The sequence below is a fragment of the Dreissena polymorpha genome, chromosome 7 (assembly GCF_020536995.1).
Source record: "Dreissena polymorpha isolate Duluth1 chromosome 7, UMN_Dpol_1.0, whole genome shotgun sequence".
NCBI classification, from domain to species: domain Eukaryota; kingdom Metazoa; phylum Mollusca; class Bivalvia; order Myida; family Dreissenidae; genus Dreissena; species Dreissena polymorpha.
In genome coordinates, this window is record NC_068361.1 from 77286382 (window position 1) to 77309505 (window position 23124).

At 34.7% G+C, this 23124-nt stretch overlaps 1 long non-coding RNA gene across 1 annotated transcript; it reads left to right on the forward strand.

Moving 5' to 3' along the window:
- Positions 1 to 565: 565 nt before the first annotated feature.
- Positions 566 to 10220, forward strand: LOC127838268 (uncharacterized). Its single transcript, XR_008029748.1, has 3 exons — positions 566 to 764; positions 3236 to 3352; positions 9654 to 10220. It is a non-coding gene; the product is annotated as an uncharacterized LOC127838268 (long non-coding RNA).
- The last annotated feature ends 12904 nt before the right edge of the window (positions 10221 to 23124 follow it).

Below are 23124 nucleotides of genomic sequence, written 5' to 3' on the forward strand. Positions count from 1 at the left end.
TGGAATACATATGCATATCATGGATCTGCACATTTTGATTGGTGAAATGTCTAGGTCAAGGTCATCCTTCAAGCTAAAATGTCAAATATATGGGTATATATTAGTAAAACCTGCAACTAAGAGATAATGTAATAGGTTTATATTGCTGTAATGTAAATTTATTGAAACATGTTGAACACAGTGTAAAAACAAAAATCAAGATGTGTTTGTGAAACACTATGTCCCCCAATATATTTTATTTTTGACCTTGAATGATGACCTTGACCTTGAAGTTTTACCAATCAAAATGTGCAGGTCCATTAAATACACATGCATGCCAAATAGCAAGTTGCTATATTCAATATTGCAAAAGTTATTGCCAATTTTGAAGTTTGTTTGAAAAAAAGTCATGGCAAAAACAATATGTCCCCCAGTATTATGTGGGAAACATAAAACTATTATTAATATACACAAAATCATTATAAAGGGAATTTATTGGAATGCTTTCCACATTTCTGTATATATCTTTTCTTTTTAATAATTTGTCATTTCTGGCCCACCATACTTTTTCAAGAGAACTATTTTTTGACTCCATTTGTTTACCTTTTGTTCTTAAAAAATGACTTTATAAAGGAGACTTTTTTAAGTGTTTCTAGTGAGTTATGTTTAATATTACTCTAACATAATCTTCTACAGTGGTATAGGTTCCAGCTGCTGTCAGTGGATATATGAATACAAGAAGAAAATAAGGACTTACAACTCCCAAGAAGAAAGTGGTTTATGAGGTGAAAAAATGTCATTATTGACTATTTTGGAAAGATTTATTTACAAATGATGCATGTTTCACTGAAATATATGTCATTTTATATGTACACATTGTTCCAAAATTAATATAGAATGCGTAGATATGAAATTTTTAGTTTAAATTACCCCACCCACTTTTGACCATGTGAGGAAGTTATATGCCCTTAACCTTGAATTAACCTTTTAAACCGGCGGCTAAACCGGATCGTTCTTAACTCAGGTAGGGCCTGTACAGGAAGTCGTGCACGGTATTTATGGAAAATTGTCAGTTATTCGTATGAAATTTTATATTGTATATACAGTTTTCTATTATTCCCTTATTAATATGCATCTACAGAATTTAAATTCGTTACTCGTACCATACACATCTTTCCAGAGTTGTTTTTGTAAGTCACAGGCACAGATATTTATAATTAATTGTTATATTACATCTGTTTAATTTTAATATCAATGAAATAATTTTAAATTGTATTAAGATAATTTTTCCCATTTCCATTTACGCAGAAGGATCAGATTTCAGATTAAATCACAATTTTTGAAGTTTGTTTTTTAACCTTGATCTATTTATAAAGCTCTATCACCGCAGATAGTTTGAACACGACGTAATTGTTTTATTATAACGTACCGTTAATTCCGGTTTTCCACCCAATTGATCTAAATTTAGATTATATGTAACCTGGTTTTCCGTTTTTAGTGGTCGCGTTAGCGGCCGACTAAATTTACAGAGCATATTTTGCAAATCAGTATGTGCTTAGCAGCCTTAAGTACGGTAAGAACCGCAACTGACTATGCTAGGAAGGACTACCTCGCCTCTCTGCACTGCAGACGACAAATGCGTACCAGCTTGTAAGACGACATTGGCCAGTCTAGTGTTGAAATCTGTATATATTGGCTGCTTTCAGGGAAAACGGGGCTTAATGCATGTCAAATAAGATTAGCATGTGCACACTGATTAGCCTGTGCAATACACACAAGCTAATCAAGGACGACAACAGCGAACAACTTCAGTGCCTTCAGCACTTTGATTATATGAGCGCCTGTGTGTGCAAACAACGCTGTTGTATAGAAAGTATGCTGGTTCAAAACATCGAAATTGGAAGCGATGTTTGAAATAACTTGTCTCATACACTGATTGTTCAAGTATCCGTACTTCTATTGAATCTAGATAATTCATTCCATAATCCGCGTAATCAGTTAAGTATAGTTATTGTGCTTGTGAATTAATTTAATTAATTTTCTTCAATATTAGTGCTGGCTATTTTATATATTGTCGAAATGGATTCATAAATTATCCAAACAAGTTCATATACTTAAAAAGAGCATATATCGGGCTGGTACAAACATTTGAAATATAAAACAATACAATAAAAGACAAATCGAAAAAACTGGTCGTTAGTCAAAAATATTTCAGACATCCCTTACAACTACTTTATTAGTCATAACACCAAATATATGTATAATTCATAACATCTGCATTTTTTTAATCTGCACTAAAATTGTAATACACGTAATGCAACTCAGCAATTAATTCATCTTTCTTATGTGTGTTTTCTTTAAAGAAAAAAGATATGCATCCATACGGGTGTAACTTTATTTTTATAAGTAAACCTTTTTTTTATTTTTTTATATTTATTTTTCGTTGCTAAAAAAGAAGAACATATATGTTAATTATTAAACATGAATGGGATATAATAGCAACTGTGTTTATATCCATAAATGTGAATCTTTAATCTATAAAGTATATTCAGTATTGTTTTCTTTCCTTTCTTTCTAATTTGAAACATGTGGTGTATATAAATCTTGTATAACTACTACTATGTCTATACACACCATACACGTTTGTGTTTATAACTAGCTATGTACGTTACACGAAGTTTACATGAATGTTGTATAAATGTATTTTCTACATAGCAAAAATAAACTATATGCACAAAAAATATATATAAGGCTAGTAAGTTTATACATACTAGTACATAACTGTAGTATAGTGTACGTTGTTTAAATCAAATGATCATGTGACTTTAGCCCTTTGCTTTAGAGTGCGCTCCTTTTTGAGACAAGTAAAATGTAGTAAGTATTTTATGGAGAATAATTTACTTAAAAGCAATCGACAAGATGTAATGTATGATGACTATGTGGTAAAATAATATTGTTATGGCATATTGGGATGTGTCATTTTAAAGTACATTTAATCCGCGATTAACACATGTGAGACTCTATAGGAGCATACAATATGTGTGTTAATTGCATTTGTAATGAATATTACATTAAAACGTGTTTTCAATCCTTATAAAATTTTGCTAATATGTGTTCCGATTTATCATTGTTATCAGTAAAGCGAATTGTGGCTTTCTTTTGTTAACTGCTGTTTAATTAAGAAACATAACTGGTATAGTTCTAGGCTGTAAAAATAGTTAGTTATCTTTAAGTACTCTTCTGTTTTATATTACAGCGTCAACATTTTTATATGCAATCGGGGCTTTTTGAAAACCAGTTCTACGCGGTCATCATTGTTGATTTGGAGTTCTGGTAAATGGGCAGACGTGATATGGCTTGTAGAAGAAACACGGTACGGATTTCGGAAATACTTGTCTTTGTATTGTTTTGTTACGATAATGAGATGATATGTAGACGTAAAAATCAAAATCGTTAGCGCCAGGTATTGTTCAAAATGCTATTGAGAAACCTTGTGAACACTTAAGAAGTAACATTTTTTTCCTAATCATCGTGAAACTTGGTCAAGACATTGGTTTTATTGATATATCGGACAAGTTGGAAAATGGCTCAGATCGGTGGAAAAAAAACAGTTTTAGCTCACCTGATTGCACAGGTGAGGTATAAGGATCGGTCTTTGTCCGTCGTCCGTCCGTCCATCCACATTTGGTTTGTAAACACTCTAGCATTCACATTTCTCAAGCATTCTTAATCATTGATGCTGAGAAGCTATATGGCCACAAGATCTCAGTCAAGTTCGATAATGAGCAAAATCGCATAATAAATGCCAGAATGATTTGCCCTTAGATTGTCCAAATTTTCATTATAGTATACAAAATCCTTGTAAACACTCTAGAGGTCACACTTTTGTTTCAGATTTCATGCATCTTGGTTATAATATTTATTTCTGTAAGCAAAGTTTGATGTTTGATTATGAGGGGTCAAAATATAGGTCACCAGGTCAAATCTTACAAAAACCTCGTTAACACACCATACGCCAGAGTTGTGGTTCAATAATGATGAAACTTGACCAGGTTGTTTGTCTAGACAATATCTAGGTCATGATTGAAGTTTGGTAATGTGGGGAAAAAATCTGGGCAATGGGGTCTAATCTTCTAAAAACCTTGTAAACACACTAGAGGTCATAGTTGTGGTCCAATGATGATGATACTTGACCAGAATGTTTTTCTTGATGATATCTAGGCAAAGTTTGACATTGGGTCATGTGGGGTCAAAATCGTGGTCACGAGGTCCAAATCTTTCAAAAACATTGTAAACACGCAAGTGCCCATAATGTTTGATTCAATAAGTTTGTTAAAGTTGTCAATTTTCTTATATACAAATGTGTAATTTGATCGGTTTTCATTATCTGTTCTTAACGTATCTCCTTTTTGTGATTACATAACATTTGTACAAACCCTCTTGGTATGTTATATTTAATAAGCCTGTCAAAAGGCAGCATGTAGATAGAGACAATACGAGATTGATGCCTTTCACTTTCTTTTTCCATCTGCCCATTCGTCTATCAACTATAACTGTCCGTAATGAACTCGGAAGCTTTAGAAGCTGTATTTTATACATATTGTTTTTGCCCTGTCTGTTTGTTGGTTGGTTTTTTGGTATGCGTCAAACTTTAACACTGGCCTTAACTTTTGCAATATTGACGATAAAAACTTGATATTTGACATGCATGTTAATATCATGACGCTGCACATTTTGAGTGGTGAAAGGTCAAGGTCATCCTTCAAGGTCAAATGTGTTGGTTGGTTTGCGTCAAACTTTAATATTGGCCATCATTTTTGCAATATTGAAGAACGCAACTTGATATTTGGCATGCATGTGTATCTCATGGAGCTTCACAGTTTGAGTGGTGAAAAATCAAGGTCATCCTTAAAGGGATCTTTTCACGCTTTGGTAAATTGACAAAATTGAAAAAAGTTGTTTCAGATTCGTAAGTTTTCGTTTTAGTTATGATATTTGTGAGGAAACAGTAATACTGAACATTAACCATGCTCTAATATAACCATTATATGCATCTTGACTTTTGACGATTTTAAAACCTTAAAATTATAAAGCGTTGCAACGCGAAACGATTGAATAATTTGGAGAGTTCTGTTTTTGTCGTTAAATTTTGTGAAACTACGAAGATTGCTTATATAAGGTATAAAATACATCAAGAATGTGTACTCGGCGGAATAGCTCAGTAGGCTAAAGCGTTTTTACTTCAGGACTCTGGCAGGACTCCAGGGGTCACTGGTTCGAAACCTGCTCCGGGCAATGTTCTTTTCCTTTTTTATTTTTTTTCTTGATTTTTTACTGGAGATTTTACGATCCAATGTTTACATTTATCAATATAAAGCATTTAATGAATAAGTTAAAAAAATGCCAAAATCTGTGAAAAGGCCCCTTTAAAGGTCAAAGGTCAAATGTATGGGTGACATAGTGTTTCACAAACACAGCATGTTCACCTTATACTTTAGTATTTTAAGAAAATGATTTTATAGATGTTAATCAAAGTTATAATCGTATCTGACTCATCTGGCTTAAACACTTGATCGCTAGGTCATATTTTTGACAAATATTGAATGAACCGACTCCTCTCAGGTGAGCGTTTTCGGGCCATCTTGGCCCTCTTGTTTCAAGTTGTGATTAGTAAAGCTAATATAGGTTGCTGTAAAAAGATTAAATCACAAATAGCGGTTAAGTGTAAGATATTAGGAATTAATTCTGAATGCAGACCTACTTAATTGTATTACTGTCCTTAGTGTTGAAATTTTCATAGGCACGTTTGTCCCAAAACATAAGAATCCTTTGAACTTTAAAAACAAACAAATATCGAATTGTTAATATAATGGACACTGGACAAACTTTGCAAAATCGAAATAACGCAAATTATAGTACCTTTTATGCCTCTTAAGGAAGGCATATAGTGATCGCACTGTCCGTCTGTCTGTCCGTCTGTCTTTCCGTCAAACTTTTGCGTTTAGGATTCAAAAAATGCTCATAACTTCTATGTCGCTTCAGATGTAACATACATATTTGGTATGCATTTGTTTAAAAACAAGGCCTTTCTTTACGCACACAAATGTTGGCCCCTTTGCCATTGACCTTTAACTTAGGGTCCGCGTTTAGGTTTCGAAATCTGCGTTTAGGTTTCCAAAAAGCGTTTTTCGGGGAAATATGTCTTCCGACGGAGACAGCTCTTGTTCAAGATTTGTCTCTTAGAGATAAAAGATACGACACAACTCTTATTTTTCTTTAGTAAATGATTATTTTTGCGTACAAAGTGCACTATATCCCCAGTAGGGTTGCATATAGCAGTCCATCTGACTGTCTGTCATTCAGCAATTCTGTTTTCCGGAGTTTTTTTAGGCAAGGCTTTAAGATATTGAGCTGATTTTGGTGTGTGAGTCTACCTATCCATGACCTACAGATAAAGTGTAAAATGTGTTTTTTATTTTGGGATTTAGTCATTGAAAAGCAGAAAAAACACTCCAATATTTTGTTCCTTTAAGGTGGGTTCCCACTGCCGATCCGATCAACTCGATTATCCCGATCACCGAAATTTCCAGACCAAACCCGACCAAGCTCGACTAAAAAGGGTATACACGATTTCTTCTCGACCTCTTGTCGATAACACATGACCCCCACACGACTCATTCACAACGTCCACTCAACCATCTTTCCGAATTCCGCTCGATCATCTCGACCTATACGCGAGCCCTATACGATATCAGCTCGACCAAGTGGACCTAAGCTCGATCGCCACCAGATGTTCACACGACCAGAATGTGATGGTCGTACTACAGTCGTACAAAGTCGCGAACGGTCGTGTATTGAAAATTTGAGAATACAAACTTCAAACATTGTTGTTCACTAATCACTTTAATCATCATGGAGATTGAACGATGATGGTTTTTGCCCTTTCTTGGCAACTTTGGATGTTTACTCGTCAAGTTCTAAGAAGGTAATTAGAGACAAGCACGACGTATTGCACGTGAGTATTGTTTTAGTGACATAAGTTCGTGTATGGTCGAATAGCAATCGGGAAGTGATCGTGTACAGTCGAGTTGCCGTCGGGTAGAAGTCTAGTAAATATATACATCAAATCGAATAGAGGTCGAGTGGATCGTGTTGCGATCTAAAATAACTCGGGTAGAGGTCGAGCAGATAGGGTACAGATCGTGTGAAAGATGTCAATCCGATCGCCACACGATTGCTTCACGATCACCTCCATCTTCTACTCGACTAATACACGATCACTGCTCGAGCGCTTCTCGATCCATTTCCTACTCGGTCACTACTCGACATTTTTTGACATGTATATCGGGTAGGAAGCCCGACCAATGCCGACATAGGCGACCGCCCCCGACCACTCATGCCGACCGAACCAGACCAGTACCCGACCGTTTGGTCGGGCTTGATAGAGTTGATCTGATCGGTAGTGGCAACCCAGCTTTAACCTCAAGGCCAAGATAATTCATATCGTTATGTAAAACAGTATAGTGGCATTCAAAAAAACATTTCAAATTATTCAAGTTTTCAAAACTGGCCATGCCCGAAGGGTTATAGGGTCTAATGGTATAGTATGGAGACATTAAAATCTGTGCGTGATCCTAAGGTCTCTTATCTTGTATGAGTGTAATGGCTAATATGAACTTTGTATACATTTGTGCAAATCAAGCCATTGATTCAAATTTGCTCAATGCCCAGATGTCAGATGGCATATGTATACGTAATTAGACAAAAAAAAAACACCAACTATTCTGCTCTGAAACTGCCAAGAGGTTTATATATTTGCCATACATGTAACATCTTTTTTGTCCACATAAAAGACTGGTTAGATGATGCCCTTTGTGTCATCATTTTCCTTGCCCTGTGGGTCACATGCTTTAAAACAGGCTTAAAAGATAAAATAATTGTTTTAAAGAGAATCTTTCGCATTTGTTGTGTGATTGAAAAATACAGTAATTAAATGTGTTTATTTCAAACCTAACAATTATCCGAATAATCTTAAAATAAATGATTTATAAAAAAAAGACAAAAAGCCTTTTACAAGGATTGAAAACTGGGGCCTGGTTGTCTGGGTTCTTTAAGAGCAATAGCAAACATGTGACAACTACTGTGTTCAGGCTTTGCAAGTCACTGTCCGTAGTGTATTTTAAAGGCTGCACTTATGATACCAGGATCTCAATCATTTCTGAAAGAGTGTTGAGGTGATTTTTGTTCGTGCTATTTACTTAACCAATAAAAAAATAGTTCACTCAGATTGTTTAACCAAGGCAAGTATTTCTGAATTTTTAGCTAACCTGAGCACATTGTGCTCGTGGTGAGCCTTTGTGATCGCCTTTTGTCCGTCGTTCGTTGTGCGGGGTCAGCATTTGCCTTGTCAACACTCTAGAGGCCACATGTATTACCTGATCTTCATGAAATTTGGTCAGAAGATTTGTCCCAATGATATCTTGGATGAGTTCGTAAATTGTAACGTTTGGTTGAAAAACATGGCTGCAAGGGGGCATGTATATGGCTATATCGTAAAACTTTGTTAACACTCTAGAGACCAAATTTATTGTCCGATCATCATGATATTTTGTACGAGTTCAAAAATGATTCCGGTTGCTTGAAAAAACATGGCCGCCATAGGGCGGGGTATTTTACCTTATATGGCTATATATGAATTTAGTAAAACCTTGTTAACACTCTAGCGGCCACATTTATTGCCCGATCTTCATGAAACTTTTTCAGAAGATTTGCCCAAATGATATCTTAAACGAGTTTGAAAATGTTCCTTTTGGTGAAAAACATGGCCGCCAGGAGGCGGAACATTTTTCGTTATATAGCTATGGTTCAAGCTTGTTTACTCTCTAAAAGTCACATTTATTGTCCGATCTTTATGAAAAATGGTCAAAACATTTGTTTAAATGATATCTTGGATGAGTTGGAAAATGGTTCTGGTCGTTTGAACATGGCTGCAAGGGGGCGGAGAAGTTATCCTCATATGGCTTTAGTAAAACCTTGTGAGCACTCTAAAAGTTACATTTATATTTTACTTTTCATGAAACTGGTTCAGAGCATTTGTTCCAATGATATTTTGTGCCCCACTGGTCAGTTGCTTTGTATCTCAGGTGAGCGACTTTATATTTTAATAAGACATTTTAATGTTCTGTAAAACTCCAAGAATGTTACAAATATAATAATTAGTTTTGTTTCTTTTATTACCTCATACAGTTTTAATTTATTGATTGGTTATGTTTGAAAATCCTATTCTGTTATTAAGGACTGGTATATCATTATTAATTATTTATATTTTAATAAGACATTTTAATGTTCTGTAAAACTCCAAGTATGTTACAAATATAATAATTAGTCCCACATCAGTTTAAGGTTGAAGACTTCATGTTAACCCTCCCTCATGTATGTCTGTTTTTATGTCAATCTATTAGCCCTTCTACCCGCAATAAATCAAAAGTTAAAGACACAAATTGGCTGAGCATTGTAAAATATATTTTTGAGATGTTAGTGGAAAAAATAACTGTTTACACCTAATACTGTGCAGCATCTGCAATAACTTTTTTTGGTAAAACAAGTTATTAATTCTGATAATTATGTTACTACAAGTTGCTGCAATTTATTGTAGTCAGTTTACTTTGTTTCAGGAAATTCGTTCATTATGACTGTGAAAAATCATCTGTCAATAACCAGACTCCCAGAAAAAAATGCACCAACAATCATCTTCAAGATCAAAATCTTGTCCTAAGCGTATCTGCATTGTAGTGTTCAATCTTATTGTAATTGCTTTCATCACTTGTTGTCTTGCATGGCCGTCTAACGCCTGTTTACAAAACAAGTGCTACATAACAAAAGGGGAGTCCTTAAATATTCCTTGGAAAGGTTCATGGGACGATAGAATTTTCATCAATGGTGTAGAAGTAGGCTTTTGCAATCGTTATGATGGTTGCCACATGTATGAAGAGGAAGATATGAAAATCTTGAATCTGAAGAAGTTAGAAAAGGATTCATATGAGGTGCACATTTTCAGTGTTACATGTTGTTACACTAATATGAGTATTGTTCACACTGGTGCTGAAATCCCCCAAAGAACATTTTTCATACATGTCAATGGCTGCAATGAATCTGACAGGCTGGCTGATGCCCCTGCTTGCTTTTTTCCACATTGACATTCCATGGTTTTTTTGCAATAAGCATTTTTCTATTTATGAAAACCTGTCATAATATGTGTAAATAGATTTCTTATCTTATTTTATGGAAATTGTGCTTTAAATTATTTTTTACTTGGCCAAAACAATGGGTGCTCATGCGGTCCAAAATTGTGATATAGAAAAAAAAATCTCATAGTTGAAAAGACTTAACCAAATCAGAAGAATCAATTAATTAGGAATTGATGTTCCGTATTTCACTGGAATGTAATAACCTGTGTTGATGATGAATATTTCACATTCAAACATTCCAAAAAAAATGAACAAGCAACGGAACAAGTAAAAATATCAACACATAGAGAAAATTTACAGCTGTTTAGGGTATTTCGTATATCATTGTTTACACTGGTTCATCATGTATTATCTTGCCTTTAAACTTTGTTTTTGTATAAAGATGTCCATGTTAAATGTTTTTTATTTTGAAGAATGAAATAGAAATACAGTGTTGACGTTTTTTGTTAGGTATCATTTGTAAATGATTGTACGTGTCAACATGTTTTCCTATAAAATTTACATTTAGTTTATATGAGCATTTTATTTTCTGTCTGCTACTTTACTTCACTTTTAGTTGCAACAATCAATTACTGGATTTGTATTGTCATCTGCCATTATGAATGTTAATTATTTGTTGCCATTACCCAGTTTTTCAACGTATCTTTCATAATGTCTTATATATATTATATATACTTTAAGTTTTTTCCCTACATTATAGCTTGATATTTATATAATATATATTGTATGCATTTTAGCAATTTTCTCTCTTTTGTGTGCAATTATTTTCCTGAATGTCATCATAGTTTGCTTAACTGATCAACAATCATGCTTGTTTTTTTTAAAGGATTTAAATTGTCTCCAATATTTCAATAATTTGGTGTAATACTTTTTTTAAATTTATTGATTCCTATATGCAGTGTATTTTGTGTTTTTAGCAATAATGTCCTCTTTTGTGCAATGCTTTATCCATTGCTTCATTGCTTTATTATATTTGTTGAAGTCATTTATGTAATTAGATCACTGGAGAACAACATGCTAACGGTGAGCTTTTGTAATCGCCTTTTGTCTTTTGTCGTCAACATATACCATGTTTACTCTCTATAAAGGCCACTTGTATTGTCCAGTTTTCATGGAACTTAGTCAGAACATTTATCTCAATGTTATATTGGCCAAATTTGAAATTGGATCCTTTGAAGTCAAAAATATGGTCTCTAGGTCAAATTTAAAAAAAAGCTTGTTGACGCTCTAGAAGTCACATTGATAGACTTATCTCCATGAAACTTGGTCAGAGCATTTGTTCTAAAGATATCTCTTCCGTAACTAAAATTTTTCTTGTAAGGTGAAAATATGGTATACAGGGACTGTGGCAGTGTTCCATATATGGTTATAGTGAAATATTGTATGGCTATAGTTAAACTGTTTGCCACATATATTAAATTGTCCAACCAGCATGAAACAAGGAAGAATGTCAGGTAAAAAAACAAGTTTAAAATATGGCTTCTAGAGGGCGGCGTAGTATTTCTTATATAACTATATTGAAACCTTGTTCACTCTATTGAATCACTTTTTTTGCCCAATCTTCATGAAACTTGATCAAAATGTTAATTCTAACAATATCTCGATAGAGTTCGAAAATGTTTCTAGTCTGTTGAACAATGTGTTTACAACAGGTTTCGTTAGATTATCTCGTAATTTTGGGTTAAATGCAACATTTTAAAGCAGATCGAAGTTGTATCTATCTGAAAATAATTTCAACCATTTAAGAGATTATATAATAGTGTGATGTTGAAGTTGTCATTGATAATGATTATTATAATACTCGTGATGAATTTAGAAACATTAACAAACTTAATTTCTATTGACATTTAATTACTGAATTAATACTGTTCAATTACTTCAGATTATCAGATATCATATTATCCTACAAGATCGCAGTGATAAACTTAGTAAAACAATAACTGTTTCAATTGATTCTTGTTTTACCTTTTGTCCAATGTACATGTTAGGAACTGCATTGAAATCTCTTCATTTGATCTATATATAATTCAAAATTTACCTATTTTGCAGGAGAAACAACCAGCAATTGCATGGCAACATGGTTTGTTTCAGTTTCGCCATAAATTTTACTTTGTGTTGGAAATATTTTTAAATTATGAAAAATGAGTCATTATTATGTGTCTGGAAATTAAATATTTATGTTTAATTAAGTACTAATTTTCTTCTGAACACCACCTTCTAAAATTGTTTTGTCCCATAGGGTCTCAGGAAGCGCATTAGAACCCATGGGCCTTTTGATTTTGTGGTCTTTATATATTTATTTGTATATCCTCAATTTGGTGTACATATTCATGGAGACATGTTTTATTATGCAATGAGTGAGATAAGGCAAGTAGAAGTAGTAGTGATAGTTTGAATAGTTTTTATACAGATAAAAACAATGAAATGCATACTCGCTAAAGTGAATAGAAACTTTGAAACAAATGAATGGTTATGGAGATGCACAACATATGTGTAAGAGAGACGTTACATATGTAAATAAATAAATACATTGAATAATTTGAAAATGGAATTAATGAACTGGAACAAATATGTGAGATAGGATAAGATGTAGAAAATGTTGGGCTATAAATCAAAAGACATTAAGGTAACAAGGATCCGGAATATTCTGATCTTCTATGATATTAGAGAGGCTTGTTAATTAAACGAGTGATAAACAATTGATGCTGCTTTTTTCACCACAACGAACAAAAGAATTGAGGAGATAAAATATAACTAGATTATGGCGAGTTTAACCACAAGCTTACAGAGATGGTAATGACAAGAACAAAATGCTTATTATTAGATTCAAAGACTACAGTGACACAGAAATGATGCAGTTAAAAGCGTAGCTGTATTACCGAGCGTGATTGTTTAGGGATTACATCTGTGCGAAAGATATGTTTCTGGACTAGTTTCACATGTAAGACACAAGAAGTCTTAATGGATTACACACGGTGGTACTAATGAAAGTTGGGGATGGTGCTTTTATCGAATTCAAACAATAATGTTCTGCTGAAACAGTTACAGATAATGTAAACATACAATGTGTTTACTGGTGATAGCGTCCATGAGTCAACATCACAAACCACGCTGGACTGAACAACCGGAAACTGTGTCAAGTACGTGTGAAAAAACAGTAGTTGTAGACACAAGATAAAAGATATCAACTTGCTAGAGTGTTTTGCAATTCACATGTTGACTTGAAATTTCACCTTATATTAACTTGGACACTTCTAAATGATTTAGAAGAAAATCATATGCTAAATGGCTTTCATTTAATTGATATTTGCGTTGTTGATATAGTTTTTACTTTTGTATTCAAATGATATTATAATTAGATTGTTTTTACTTTTGTATTCAAATGATATTATAATTAGTTGTGAAACGGCCAAATTGCAGAAAGGCTTGTGTTTGTTGGAAAATACTATGAAAGAAGGAAACTTTGTTTAAATTCAGCTAAATTTAAAACCCGAAATAAATTAAGATATCACCTAAGAAAACAAACTTAACAGATCATGAAAATAAAAGAAAAGGTTTGCAAGACTTTCATGTTAATCTAAATAAAAACAATATGGTCATAAATCTTGGTCATGTTTGATAATCAAATCGCTGCAGGAACGGTCGAGTTTTCTCTCTTTTTATGCCCCCGGTAGGAAGGCATTTAGCAGTTGAACTGTCCGTCAGTCTATGCGTCCGTCCGAGTCTGTCCGTCCGTCCGAAAACTTTAACATTAGCCATAACTTTTGCAATATTGAAGACAGCAACTTGATATTTGGCGTGCATATGCATCTCATGGAACTGCACATACATTTTAAGTGGTGAAAGGTCAAGGTCATCCTTCAAGGTCAAAGGTAAAAACAATAATCCAAGGGAAGTAACAAGCTTTAAAGGGAGATAATTTCTATTTATCATTTGGCAGGTACAGATCATTTTTACGAGGGAAGTTATATTTTTTATTAAATCCCTTTAAAAAATATTACTTCCCTTCTAAAAATGATCTGTACCTGCCAAATGATCAAAAAAATCAAAGCGGCGCAGTAGGGGGTATTGTGTTTTTGACAAACATATCTCTTGTATATTTTAAATTTTTAATAAATAAAGGACGTAACGGAAAATGTGGGCTGCATACAATTAGCGATTGTTTATTAAATTACGGCTTTGTCTTTTCAAATACTGCTGTGAATTTCTAAATTGTAATCTGACAAGTCTTAGATGTTAATATTAATTGTAATGCTTTTTGAATATTTGTTTCGTGCCTTTTACTTTTTTATATCCAAAAGCAATTCTGATTATATATGTATACACTATTTAAATAATTCTTTGCTTAAAAATAATCATGCTAATTGTCCTGTTACATTTTTAAAAACATCAGATCTGTGGTATAAAAATGATGATTTTACTTTGAATTTGCTTCAAAAATTGTTCCAAGCTATAATGTCCAGTTCTGATTGAAAAGTAACTATATGTTTTGACCGCATTGAAAATGCAAGTTTGAGTATAGAAAATCTAGTTTGTGTTTAGTTTGCTCAATGTGATTTGCAATCTCCATTGTCATTTGTGGAAGTTCAGTTTTTACATTCTTGATTCATAATAAACCAGGATCTGAGGTAACCCAAGTGTTGTTCTTGTATTTATGCCTAAGTTTAGAAATAACTGTTTGTAAGAAATGATGCAATGAACAAGGGCTGTTTGTAAAACATGCATGCCCCCCATATGGGCTGTCCATTGTAGTGGCAGCCATTGTGTGAGCACGATTTTTGTCACTGTGACCTTGATCTTTGACCTAGTGACCTGAAAATCAATAGGGGTCATCTGCGAGTCACGATCAATGTACCTATGAAGTGTCATGATCCTAGGCAAAAGCGTTCTTGAGTTATCATCCGAAAATCATTTTACTATTTCGGGTCACTGTGACCTTGACCTTTGACCTTGTGACCTCAAAATCAATAGGGGTCATCTGCAAGTCATGATCAATCTACCTATGAAGTTTCATGATCCTAGGCGTATGCGTTCTTGAGTTATCATCCGGAAACCATTTTACTATTTCGGGTCACCGTGACCTTGACCTTTGACCTAGTGACGTAAAAATTGATAGGGGTCATCGTCGAGTCATGATCAATCTACCCATGAAGTTTCATGATCCTAGGCGTATGCGTTCTTGAGTTATCATCCAGAAACCATTTTACTATTTCGGGTCATCGTGACCTTGACCTTTGACCTAGTGACCTCAAAATTTATAGGGGTCATCTGCGAGTCATGATCAATCTACCCATGAAGTTTCATGAACCTAGGCGTATGCGTTCTTGAGTTATCATCCGGAAACCATTTTACTATTTCGGGTCACCGTGACCTTGACCTTTGACCTAGTGACCTCAAAATCAATAGTGGTCATCTGCGAGTCATGATCAATCTACCCATGAAGTTTCATGATCCTAAGCGTATGCGTTCTTGAGTTATCATCCGGAAACCATTTTACTATTTCGGGTCACCGTGACCTTGACCTTTGACCTAGTGACCTCAAAATCAATAGGGGTCATCTGCGAGTCATGATCAATGTACCTATGAAGTTTCATGATCCTAGCCCCAAGCGTTCTTGAGTTATCATACGACAACCACCTGGTGGACGGACCGACCGACCGACATGAGCAAAGCAATATACCACCTCTTCTTCGAAGGGGGGCATAAATATCAAAGCGCTGAATGCACTGAAGTTGTTCGCCATTGCATAATCTTAGACGAAACTCATTTTATGCTCCCAGTAGGGTGGCATATATCAGTTGAACTGTCCGTCAGTCCGTTCGTCTGTGTGTCTGTCAGTCAGTCCGTCTGTCAGAAAACTTAAAAATTGGCCATAACTTTTGCAATATTGAAGATAGCAACTTGAAATTTGGCATGCATGTGTATCGCATGGAGCTGCAAATTTTTAGTGGTGAAAGGTCAAGGTAATCCTTCAAGGCCAAAGGTCAAAAACGAAATTCAAGAGAAGTAACAAGCTTTAAAGGGAGAAAATTTCTATTTTATATCATTTGGCATGTACAGATCATTTTCACAAGGAAAGTAATATTTTTTAAAGGGATATAATAATATATAAACAAGAGGGCCATGGTGGCCCTGAATCGCTCACCTGACTCATTAAGATCAGATGAAAACTATGACCTCTATTGTCTACACAATGTTTTTCTATGATTTGACCTAGTGACCTAGTTCCTGACTCTAGATGACCCAAATACAATCCCAATCCAGATTTCATCAAGATAAACATTCTGACCACAGTTCATAAATATTGGATAAAAACTGTGACCTCTATTGTCAACACAAGGTTTTTCTATTTATTTGACCTAGATTTTTACCCCAGATGACCCAAATACAATCCCTCCCAGATTTCATCAAGAATTCTGACCAAATTTCATAAAGGTTGGATGAAAACTGTGATCTCTAATGTCTACACAAGGTTTTTCTATTATTTGACCTAGTGACCTAGTTTTTGACCCCAGATGACCCAAATAAAATCCCAACCCAAATTTCATCAAGATAAACATTCTGACCAAATTTCATAAAGATTGGATGAAAACTGTGACCTCTATTGTCTACAGAAGGTTGTTTTATTATTTGACCTAGTGACCTTGTTTTTGACCCCAGATGACCCAAATACAATCCCAAACCGGATTTCATTAAGATAAACATTTTGACCAAATTTCATCAAGATTGGATGCAAACTGTGACCTCTACTGTCTACACAAACAAATTGTTGACGGACGGACGCACGGACACACGCAGGCACGCACAACGGACGCCGGACATCACACGATCACATAAGCTCACCGTGTCACTTCATGACAGGTGACCTAAAAATATGTGTCGGAGATAAACATGAACAGTTGTGGTTAAAATCCCATAGAAACAAGGGCTGTTTGTAAAACATGCATGCCCCCCTATATGGGCTATAAGTTGTAGTAGCAGCCATTGTGTGAATACGTTTTTTGTCACTGTGAATGGTGGTGGTGGTGGTGGTGGTGGTGGTGTAGTAGTAGTAGTAGTAGTAGTAGTAGTAGTAGTAGTAGTAGTAGTAGTAGTAGTAATAGTAGTTGTAGTAGTAGTAGTAGTAGTAGTAGTAGTAGTAGTAGTAGTAGTAGTAGTAGTAGTAGTAGAAGTAGTAGTAGTAGTAGTAGTAGTAGTAGTAGTAGTAGAAGTAGTAGTAGTAGTAGTAGTAGTAGTAGTGGTAGTAGTAGTAGTGGTAGTCGTAGTAGTGGTAAAAGTAGTAGTAGTAGTGGCAGTAGTAGTAGAAGTAGTAATGGTGGTGGTGGTGGTGGTGGTGATGGTTGTGGTGGTGGTGGTGGTGGTGGTGGTAGTAGTAGTAGTGGTACTAGTAGTAGTAGTACTAGTAGTAGTAGTAGAAGTAGTAGTAGTAGTAGTAGTAGTAGTAGTAGTAGTAGTAGTAGTAGTAGTAGTGGTAGTAGTAGTAGTAGTAGTAGTAGTAGTAGTAGTAGTAGTAGTAGTAGTAGTAGTAGTAGCAGTAGCAGTAGCAGAAGCAGTAGCAGCATTACAAGACCAATACTTAAGAATGATCAAATGGGAAAAGGTAAACTAGCACTGGCAGTAAATATGGGGCTCATTTACAGGTCAGATTTGGAATCTCTGATGTAAAATGAGATTTTGAATGAATTAAAGGGAGGCAAATCTGTAATAAAAAGAACATGCATAAACCGTAGTTGTTTCCCTTGTTTGAACCATGCTAAATCCTTACAAGTTTGGAAAGAATTGGATGAAAAATTTGGACTTTATTGCATAAACACCATTTTCTCAATTCAAGGGGAGGTAATTCTGTACTTCATGGACCAATAATGCTCATTTTTTGTAGGGTTCGTGTCCTCATTGATATAAAGACACTGTGCAAATTTGGAAAGGATCGGACCAAAAATGTGGAAGATTTTTTAAAGTTTTTACAAAATAGGCAAAAACGAATAAACATGCAAAGTTCAACGAGCTCCTGCGGCCATGTTTTTTGACGAATCAAATTTCTTTGAACAACTTTTTCAGGGGAGCCTTCAAAGGTCATCTGTGTGAAATTTTTTGATAATCTGATGAGCGGTTTCTGACAAGAAGATTTTTTAAGGTTTTTACCATATATGGTCATGGCGGCCATCTTGGTCATGTGATCATATTTTTTTTAACAATTCTTTTGTCCCATGACCTAGGGATGCTCCACATGAAATTTAGTTAAAATTTGCTCAATGGTTTAGTAGAAGAAGATGTTAACAAATTGTTTACGGAAGGACGGACGACGGACGCTGAGTGATCACAATAGCTCACCCCGAGCTATCGCTCAGGTGAGCTAAAAAAAATTAAAGCGGCGCAGTGGGGATCATTGTGTTTCTGACATGAACATCTCTTGTTTAATCTTTAATATCACTTCTTTCACGCTAAAGTGTGTCCACATGATGAATATGTGTGACAGTTAATTTATAATTGCCTAATTCATGATAAAGTTAAAGTCTGTTGACATTTTCAAATTAAAAATTTCAATCTTTCAAACTGAAGTTTGCATTTTGAGCTAAGGACACTGTAATTACAGAATACTCAAAGTTTCATTGCCCGATACGCACGAAAAGAAAGGTGACATATTTGTTGTCAGGTATTTTTAAACAGAATGATGGAGTCCGGCAAAGCTGTATTATGCCCATTTTCACCAGAAAGTGTGACGTCGATCTTTTACCAAGAATCTTACACGTCCTATCCACACCGTGAGCATAAATGTGGTTAGTTATTTTTAAGTTGCATAATAAACGACAGTGTTAACAAGGAACAGGATCAAGTGACTGCGGGGTTCCCAATTAAACGTTAACAGATGTAAACACACCGGTAAGTGGTGTTGTTTTCAAATAAAACGAATTGTCTTAAGATTTTAACTAGTGCATAACAAGATGTGTTTGTGAAACACAATGTCACCCTATATGACGTTTGACCTTGAAGGATGACCTTGACCTTGTTTAGGATGACCTTGACCTTGTGAAGGATGACCTTGACCTTTCACCACTCAAAATGTGCAGCTCCATGAGATACACATGCATGCCAAATATCAAGTTGCTATCTTCAATATTGCAAAAGTATTCATAAAATAAGCGATTTGGGCCACATATATTTGACCTCTGACCTTGAAGGATGACCTTGACCTTTCACCACTCAAAATGTGCAACTCCATGAGATACACATGCATGCCAAATATCAAGTTGCTATCTTCAATATTGCAAAAGTATTTATAAAAAAAGCGATTTGGGCCACATATATTTGACCTCTGACCTTGAAGGATGACCTTGACCTTTCACCACTCAAAATGTGCAGCTCCATAAGATACACATGCATGCCAAATATCAAGTTGCTATCTTCAATATTGTAAAAGTATTCATAAAATGAGCGATTTTGGCCACATATATTTGACCTCTTACCTTGAAGGATGACCTTGACCTTTCACCACTGCAGCTTCACGAGATACACATGCATGCCAAATATGAAGTTGCTATCTTCAATATAGCAAAAGTTATTGCAAAATGTTAAAGTTGGCGCAAACAAACCAACAGACCAACAGACAAGGCAAAAACAATATGTCCCCCACTACTATAGTGGGGGACATAAAAACTATTTTTATGCTGCTTATGACAATATGAAATACATCAGATTTACTTTATTTAATAAGCCTGTGTTCTTGTTCGAAAAGGTCATGTGTATTGCACGGTTATGCTTCACGCAACGTGAAATTTTGTCACCAATTTCACACAGGATTGATTCTTATACCTCAAGATTTTGGCTTAAACTGCAAGAAAAAATGACTTTTATGCACTAAAGATTTTTGTAAATGTATTTCAATGACTTGAGATATTTGCAAAAATAAAGTTCTTAAAGGTGTGTAAACGCTTGAAAACCCCATTGATCCTGCACCCTGGTTACAGTCCTCATGCATGTTGAATCTAGTTATGTACATATTCTACAAGTAATTGATACTTCTTTTTGTAAAATATAAGCCATCTTTATTCATCTCAACCCATATTAGGATGGCAGCAAATATATCACGAAGAATCATCCAGTGACCTCGTGTCGTGTAAAAAAAATATGTATGCATTATATTCAAACAAGCGAAATAACATTCCTGATCAAGAGAAAGGTAAAGATATGTTTAACAATGAAAAAAACATGCATAACCGTCATCTTTTAAACCACCAAACCAATTTAAAGCCTACATGGTGTAGTGGCAGCACATTTACTTTTTCTGATAGAAGTCCCTGATTCAAACCCCAAGGTAGCACATTTGTCCTATGTTTCTTGCGTTATCAAAATTATTAAAAACAAATCCAAAGATGATAGTATTTTACAGAAATTCATTTAGTAACATTAAACAAGAGATGAGTTCGTCAGAAACACAATGTCTCTTACTTAGCCGCTTTTAAATAAAATTTCTTCTTATTACTCTCTCATTTGGCAGGTACAGAAATCATCTCCCTTTAAAGCTTATTACTTCCCTTGCATTTTGTCCAATCCAACCGCAGAGGGAGGGGGGGGGGTAGGGTCTGTAGACAGTCAAAAATGACCAAGTCAGACATCTCTGACAACCAAGGCCTGTGGTTTATCCAAGAGATCACAGCCAGAGTTCATGATATATCTATGGACACATTAAGTCCTCTGGTAGGTAATGAAACCTACCATTCACAAATTAGTACAGGAGAAAAAATGATAATTATATCATTAAAAAAAACAACAGATGTGTTCGTCAGAAACACAATGCCCCCTATTGCGTGGCATTGAAAAAAAAAATATTTTTTTTAACTAAAATCTTGAAGGATGACCTTGACCTTGAACTTCCACCACTCAAAATGTGCAGCTTCATGAGAACGCCGCTTTGAAATTTTGTAATTTTTATTTCTTTCTACCTTTGACCTTGAAGGCTGACCTTGAACTTCCACCACTCACAATGTGCAGCTTCATGAAAATGCCGCTTTGAATTTTTTATATTTTTTTACCTTTGACCTTGAAGGATGACCTTGACCTTGAACTTCCGCCACTCAAAATATGCAGCTTTATGAGAAACACATGCGTGCCAAATATCAAGTTGCTATCTTCAATATTGAAAAAGTTATGGCCAATGTTAAAGTTTTCGGACGGACTGACGCCATATATTTGACATTTGACCTTGAAGGATGACCTTGACCTTCACTTTTCACCACTGAAATGTTCAGCTTCTTGAGATACACATGCATGCCAAATATCAAGTTGCTATCTTCAAAAGTGAAAAAGTTATGGCCAATGTTAAAGTTTTCTGACAGACAGACGCCATATATAAGACATTTGACCTTTAAGGATGACCTTGACCATCACCTTTCACCACTCAAAATGTGCAGCTCCGTGAGATGCACATGCATGCCAAATATCAAGTTGCTATCTTCAATATTGAAAAAGTTATGGCCAACGTTAAAGTTTTATTTTTCGGACGTAAACAGGCTGACATACACACATACTGACATACTGACTGACGGACAGTTCAACTTCTATATGCCACCCTACCAGGGGCATAAAAACCTTTGACAAATAATCATTTAAGTTATAAATAAACAAAATACAAAATCTGTACAGTAACTATGAAAGAACTTAACTTCTTGGTAAGGAAATATATTATCTAGGATTTATAATTATATAAATTACTGCCCTTTAAAATAATTGTTTTTTTACAAATTTCTATCTTTAGTAGCAAATCATTATAAGCCACTACTGGACTGTAGATTCACAGTTAACCTTAAAGTACCTAAGATACTTGTATGCCCTTCACCTTTCACCATAATGTGCTGCTCCATAAGATACACATGCATGCCAAATATCAAGTTGCTATCTTTAATATTGAATAATTATCTCCCTTTTCTTTAATATTGAATAATTATCTCCCTCTAAAGCTTATTACTTCCCTTGGATTTGTATTTTTGACCTTAGACCTTGAAGGATGACCTTGACATTTTACCATGATGTGTTTGTCAGAAACACAATGCCGCCTACTGCCCCGATTTGATTTATTAAAAAAAATATATAATTTGGCAGGTCAGATAATTATCTTCATTTAAAGCTAATTACTTCCCTTTGATTTGTATTTTCGACCCTAGACCTTGAAGGATGATGTTGACCTTGAAATTTTACCACTCAAAATGTGCAGCGCCATGAGATACACATGTATGCCAAATATCAACTTGCTATCTTCAATATTGCGAAAGTTATGGCCAACGTTAAAGTTTTTGGACGGACAGACTGACACACTGACAGACAGTTCAACTGCTATATGCCACCCTACCGGGGGCATAAAAACACAAAAATATGTTAACAGGTCTCGTTTAATCTAAAATATATATTCCTTTTAAACTTTGTCGTACATGTGACACATTGATATGTAATACTCTAGATGTAGAATTTGAGGGTGACAATTAAATAGAATCTAATGTGACAAACATAAACATGATTGATTGTATGTTTATTAGCACAAAGTTGTCTCCTTCTTATTAAAAGCATTACAATATTTATATGCACACTGAAAACAACCAAACCTGTCAAATTAAAAAGGGCACTTACAATATAATACATGATTGTACGTATGAATTGTATGATACAAAAAAAAATTACGAATGGCACTAGCTCATATTAATACTCAAAGAAAACAATATCATTATGTGTTCACATGGATTAAAACTAATTTTTATTTATAAATTAGATGAATACGAAAAAAATGTTACATTATTTAAAAACAAAAATGAGATAATTCTCAATAAGCCATTGGAACCTGTGTGCAATCTATGACAATTTGTATGATAAAATAGTTCCCTTTACCTGGCAACAGACAATAAGAAGAGCA